At 41.3% G+C, this 6,348-nt stretch overlaps 1 long non-coding RNA gene across 1 annotated transcript; it reads right to left on the bottom strand.

The window, feature by feature from the left end:
* Window positions 1-580: 580 nt before the first annotated feature.
* LOC148758737 (uncharacterized) lies at window positions 581-5,501 on the bottom strand. Its single transcript, XR_016019644.1, has 3 exons — window positions 4,182-5,501; window positions 3,234-3,335; window positions 581-1,752 (listed from the first exon to the last, which is right to left on the bottom strand). It is a non-coding gene; the product is annotated as an uncharacterized LOC148758737 (long non-coding RNA).
* Window positions 5,502-6,348: the final 847 nt, after the last annotated feature.

Genomic DNA, 6,348 nt, shown 5'->3' with positions numbered 1-6,348 from the left:
CTTGGTATTTTCAGCTGGGCCAAGTTTTGACCCCTAGAATTCGCTTTCCATTGTTGGAAGGAAGCACCTTTGAAGTGATTTCGAGCAAACTTTTTCTCTACTTATGAGAAAACTAAAATCCTGAGATGCGATGTCACAGACGTGCCCAGGGTCACAGACATGGCTGAGGGCAGATGGACCAGGTCCTGTTCTCGTAATTACCAGGTTCATCTGCCATTTCTCTAAGAGCTTTTCCAACTCCGCTGTTTCCTTTCAATGCTGCATAAGTATATTCCCATTAGGGAATATATTATTTAACTATCATAGCAATGAAAGGTGGTGCTAATACTGCAAATCATTTTAATATGTTAATGCTTGGCATCAGAAAAACCCAATGTGTAGTAATAGTTACAATTTCTTTTTTTTTTTTTTGGCAAAACTTAATTTTACAAAAAAGATTAGTTAGAATTGTTCTCATTTTAAGAGAAGGAGAGAGAGAGAGAGAGACATCCACTGCCAGAAGGACAGCTTGTTATTTATTTATTTACTTATTCATTTACTTACTTATTTACTTATTTACTTGCTTTTTATTTGAGGAATTTTCAGGCATACAACAAACTAGAGAGAATAGTATAATGAGCCCCCATGAACCCTTTATTCAACTTCCACAAATATCAACATTTTACCAATCCTGGTGTGAGAGCTTTTAAAATACAATTTTATCCACAAAGACGGTGTTTACATCCAGCTTGTCATGACCAAATCTACTATGTAAAGAATGACAAGTTTTAATTCATTTCCTGATCTGAATGGATGGCCATTTCGCAGTTGGTTACTTTGATTTCTCTGTTCTCAAAGGGCTTCTGAGCACACCAACGAGACCCCAGGTGGAGAGAGACCCTGGCCCAGCCTGGATACCTCTGGGGACTGATCTGAGACCCTGGATCGGCCACCATGACCTGGAGCCCTGCAGCGTGGGGACAAAAGGGGTTGCGGCCAGGAATCCAAAGTTCTCACCTTGGCCTTGTCTCTAAGCCAACCCATGCGATTTCTGCTGGCCACTGGTGTCACAAAGCCCCGGATCTTCCCGGGGACTTTAGTTCCTCCATCCCCAGAATGTAACTGTGTCTGACGCATATTCCAAGAGTCTTGGAGAGATGATTACTGAACACTTAGAATGCACTGCTGCGCTAGGTATGGTACTGTGTGCCTCTCCACTGTCACTGTGCCACTGTTTCCAAAATGCCCAATACTCACTAGTATTTTCTTGTTCATTTGTCACTTTGTTTATTCTGTTTTGTTTATCGTCCATCTTCTCCAAGTAGAATATAAAATCCTTGGACAGAGAAGTGTCTTTCTTGTTTACCATTGAATCTCTGTGAAAAGACCATCCAAACTCCAATCCGCCAGCTGTCTGGTGTGTTAGACAGGATCGTGCTTATTAAAACACCACGCTCAGCAGAATGGAGGGTGTTGTTTTTATGGTGTTGCTTTAGCTGGCTCTCGACTTGCTGAACCCTGGGCTCTCCGGACGTTTATCCAAAAGCCTAGCTGGGAGAAGAGTCCAGCAATTGGCTCTCCTCTCTTTGCAGTTGGCAAGTTCTTCTGGGCTTGCACTGAATCGTGGAACTGTCGTTGTATCCCACAGGAGACCAGGAGTCACGGTAGGTCTCATGGAGGTCCATCAGTATTTATTCAGGAGGTGCCTTTGCTGTTTAATGTTGATAATTAATCCACCACTTTACAGGAAAGCCAGTGTATATGGAGGAGTACCTAGGGCAGATTGTATTGTTCAATATACTTTCCATCCCCACACTCTTACCAGGTGATTCAACACATCTGCAATGAGAGGTGGAGTCTATGTTCCCTCCCCTTGAACCAGGGCAAGCCTTTGTAACTCCTTTGGCTAGTAGAACATTGTGGAATGGAAGCTGCATGTCCGCCAAAGCTGGGTCACAAAAGACATACAGCTCTGTCGGACTCTCTCTTTGTCGCAAGATGGTCATATCTAGAAGCCAAGTCACCATGTTGTGAGGAGCCCAGGCCACATGGAGAGGTCACATGTGGGTGTCCGGCCCACAGCCCCAGCTAGGCCCCCAGCTAACAGCCATCATCAACTACCAGATATGACAGTGACGAGCCTTCAGATGACTTCAACCCATGACCTGAGTCTTCCCTCTAAGGCCCCAGAAGTCACACTGAAGAGAGAGCCTGTCCCTGCTCTGCCCTACCTGAATGAATTCCCTATGCACAGAAACTGTGAAAAACAATAAAGGATTATTAATGTTGTAACCACTAAGTTCTGGGGTCATTTGTTATGCAGCAACAGGTAACTAATACACAGACTTGTCGAGACCACTCTGTTTGCACTCCCAGCATCTGTGAATCTCAATATAAGAAATAATGGGGACAGGGGTTGGCCCTCTGGTTAGAAGAAGGGTCTAGGGGATTTGTACTGAAGCTAAGCTTGCATCCCAAGCACAGTATTTTCACTTGGGGTGACTGGAGGTGCTGCTACTTGGCATCACCATGTCTCTGCAAACATCTCTGCAGTGTACGAATCCTATACGTGTGTTTAATAGCCCTTGCATAACTTGGTGAAGGCAATCCGAAGCTCTTTTGATTTATTCATAATAATAGTTAAACAAGCTACTACTTTGAGAACTAGAAAAATTCTTGGGTCTATAATATTATTGGGGTCCCCAGAGAATAGAAATGGACCTACCCCACCTCCACTCCCACCCCCCACACAACTGGATTTCCAATTGTGTAAATGCTAGAAATGATTCCAATTTCATCTTTAGAAATTCAAGCCATTTGAGGACTGGCTATGAACAGACAAGCAATAATGTTTCTGGAGCCCAACACTCTCATGACCTCCAATGTTTTGTGTTAATGTTATGCATCTGGAATAAGACCAAAGGAGCATGAATGACATCATAATAGCAGTCAAGATGCCCAGAGAAGAATGGCTTCCAAAAAGTATGTTCCTTAGACGCCTACAAGTCTCAATGCTGGTTAAGTAGCTGTGGGGGTACAGGGCCCAGGGAAGAGCAATCTGTCAGTTTCCCATTTCTGTAAACTATTGGCGTGCCACGCATTCAGCAGGGGGCTTGGAAAGCTTGCTCCCCTGGAGACTTTCCTTAGGAAAGTAGCAAGAGTTTTTCAAAGGAGTCAACATGTATAAGAAAATGGATTAGAAACAAAACAGCTTTGGAGGCGGGATGGAAATAATGCAGCAGAGTCTTATTTACCAAGCTTTGTTCCTTGAGGACTGCTTGCCGGTTCCTTGATTCTCACAGGTTCCACTTCCATCACCCGGAAGCGGTGTTATCTCTCGTTCATCCTTGAATGAGCTGTGATAAAAAAAAGAAAAAAACAAAAACCAAAAACCTGGGCTTGCAAGTGTCACACTGATGTGAGGATGGGGGGAGAAATGAGAAACACAAGGCTACACCCTTTCTAGGGAATGTTTGAAAATTCGCCATCGTTCCTGGAAATCTGTGAAGTGCTTTCAAAGTCTGAGAATAAAGAGGGAAAGTTTAGAGCTTTAAAAAGGGAAAAGGGGTATTTTTATGGCTAGGGGAGCCTTTCCTGTTTTATATTTCAATGACTGTCTCGTGATTGTGCGCACTAGACTTTTTTCTCTATGAGAAAACTGTGGACTGTGTATTTTTTAAAAAATCACTCCATCTCTATTTTGGTTAGGGTTATTTTGGTTGTTAGAAGAATCATTGTGATTTTCCTAAAATGGAAGTTACAGACAGCAAAGTGGAAAATAGAGAAATTTGGTATTCTGGGTTTCATTTCACCTGAGTTTAATCTTATCACTAACTTTAGAACCAAAAGCCTTTCCCCACTACACAGAAAATGTAACTCCACTAACCCATTGCCAAGGGTATAGAATGGGAGATATATAGATATATATATACACACACACACATATATATGTATAATATAGTATTTATATACGTTTACATATATGTATATATCAGATAAGATATACACACACATAATACAACACAAATAGACAAAAAAACATGATTGAAATAAAAAAAGCTTGATAAGATATTAGGTTGGTGCAAAAGTTATTGCGGGTTTTGCAATTATTTTTGACCTTTTAAACTGCAATTACTTTTGCACCAACCTAATAGAATGGCTTAAATCCCACCGGTAAGGGAAACGCTCATTCTCCCGCTCACCTCTAGAGATTGGATAATTATCTTAAAGGAAGACGATCATGATGACAGCTGTAGATTTCACCTCACCCCGGCAAAGTGAAGCTGTGGTTTGTTTGACTCTGCAATAGTTACCTACTGAGAGGACAAACTGCTGTAAGTGCAAATCACAGGAGCGTCCAAAAACAAAATAATAACCAGAGGCTGCTAGACCAAACTCTTCGTGGCCTCCTCGTGCAGTAACACTGAAAAACTGTCCTTCTGCAGTGGCCAGACGGCCTGGGCTTCCTGCAACCAGGTCCTTTCACATCGGCAGTTCTGATTGCTCCGTGGTGGGTCAGGCTTGGTGGAGACCAGAGTGAGGAAGACTCGATTTCTTCCACAAGCTTCATCCCTAACTCGTGCATCCTGTTTTTCTTCCTGTTCTCTATGAATTGGAGCAAAGAGGTAAACGTATGCCCACAGTCAACCGAACCACAGTGAAGTCCGATGGTTGGAAAATTCTTGGCCATGAAGTGCTATGCAGGTCCCAAAGGTTACATAAATTTAGATCTAACGCACAGAGGAGTGGCAAGGGCAGAGCTAGGAGCCCCACATTCTTTGGTGACATGCTCAGCTGTGATAAGGAAGAAAAAAGGACAAGATCTTGAAAGTACATGGGTGGAGTGATTAAATTTGAGAAATACAGTGTGAGGCTCAGGAAATGGGGATTTTAGCTAGACACAGACAGAAGCCCGTGAGTCCTGACTTTCCCTATTTAAAAATCTCCTCTTATGACTTCTCAGGGATTTAGAGGTTATGAATATCAAAAGATTTAAACAATGTAGGAGGTGAGTTCTAAGTTCTTTATGGAATCATAATTATTTTTGATACTTTTGTCATATTATAATGCATGAACCTGGGACTGGCTACATAATTTGTGAGATCCAGTACAAAATGAACAAAGGAGATCCAATACAAAATGAACATGGGAGATCCAGTACAAAATGAACATGTATAAAAATTAAGAATTTCAGACTGACGACAGCAGAGCTTTAATCTAAGGCCCTTCGGAGCCAGGGCCTGTGTGATTGCACAAAAAGCCAAAAAGGCAATAAACTATTTCCGATGCCTGTGATAAAATACATTGATGGCATCTGAGCACGGGCAGTGTGGGGAGAGCCCAGCCCCTCGAGGCAGGGATAGTGGTTGTTCGGGTCACCATCAACCACTATAAGACCTGGTCTCATTTTAACATAATACAAGACTGGGGGTATAACATAATATAATATAATAATATATAGTAGAACATAATAGAACATAATATAATATAATTAATATAATATAAAATATAATATAATATAATACCAGGTCTTATACAATATAAGACCGAGACTTATATTAATTTTTGCTCCAAAAGACACATTAGAGCTGATGGTCTGGCTAGGTCTTATTTTCGGGGACATGACATGTTATAGGACCAAACTCAATTGTTAACAATGCTGTCTCCATTTCTCCAGAGACATTACGATAGTCTGATATTGATATTACTTAGGTAATACACACTGGCCTTAGCCAGAGTAAGCATAAAAGATAATATATATAAAGAGGCAACTAACCAAATGGGAGAAGATTTTTGCAAGCAACACCTCTGATAAGGGGCTAATATCCAAAATATATAAGAAACTCATATAACTCAACAACAAAAAAACAAACAACCCAATTGAAAAATGGGCAGAGGACCTGAAGAGACATTTCTCCAAAGAGGACACACAAATGGCCAATAGACATATGAAAAGATGCTCAACATCACTAATCATCAGAGAAATGCAAATAAAAACCACAATGAGATACCACCTCACCCCAGTCAGAATGGCTATCATCAACAAGATAAATAGTAACAAGTGTTGGAGAGGCTGTGGAGAAAAAGGAACCCTCATACACTGTTGATGGGAATGCAGACTGGTGTAGCTGCTATGCAAGGCAGTGTAGAGGTTCCTCAAAAAATTAAGAATAGAATTACCATATGACCCAGCAATCCCTCTCCTGGGTATCTACCCAAAAAATCTGAAAACATTTATCCATAAAAACATGTGCGCTCCAATGTTCATTGCAGCTTTATTTACAGTGGCCAAGACATGGAAACAACCAAAGTGTCCTTCGATAGATGAATGGATAAAGAAGATGTGGTATATATACACAATGGAATACT

The sequence above is a fragment of the Rhinolophus sinicus genome, chromosome 2 (assembly GCF_057876585.1).
Source record: "Rhinolophus sinicus isolate RSI-liver-muscle chromosome 2, RSI-T2T, whole genome shotgun sequence".
Lineage (NCBI taxonomy): Eukaryota > Metazoa > Chordata > Mammalia > Chiroptera > Rhinolophidae > Rhinolophus > Rhinolophus sinicus.
The sequence above is the reverse complement of the archived record's forward strand: the minus strand, read 5'-3'. Positions and strand labels throughout refer to the sequence as shown.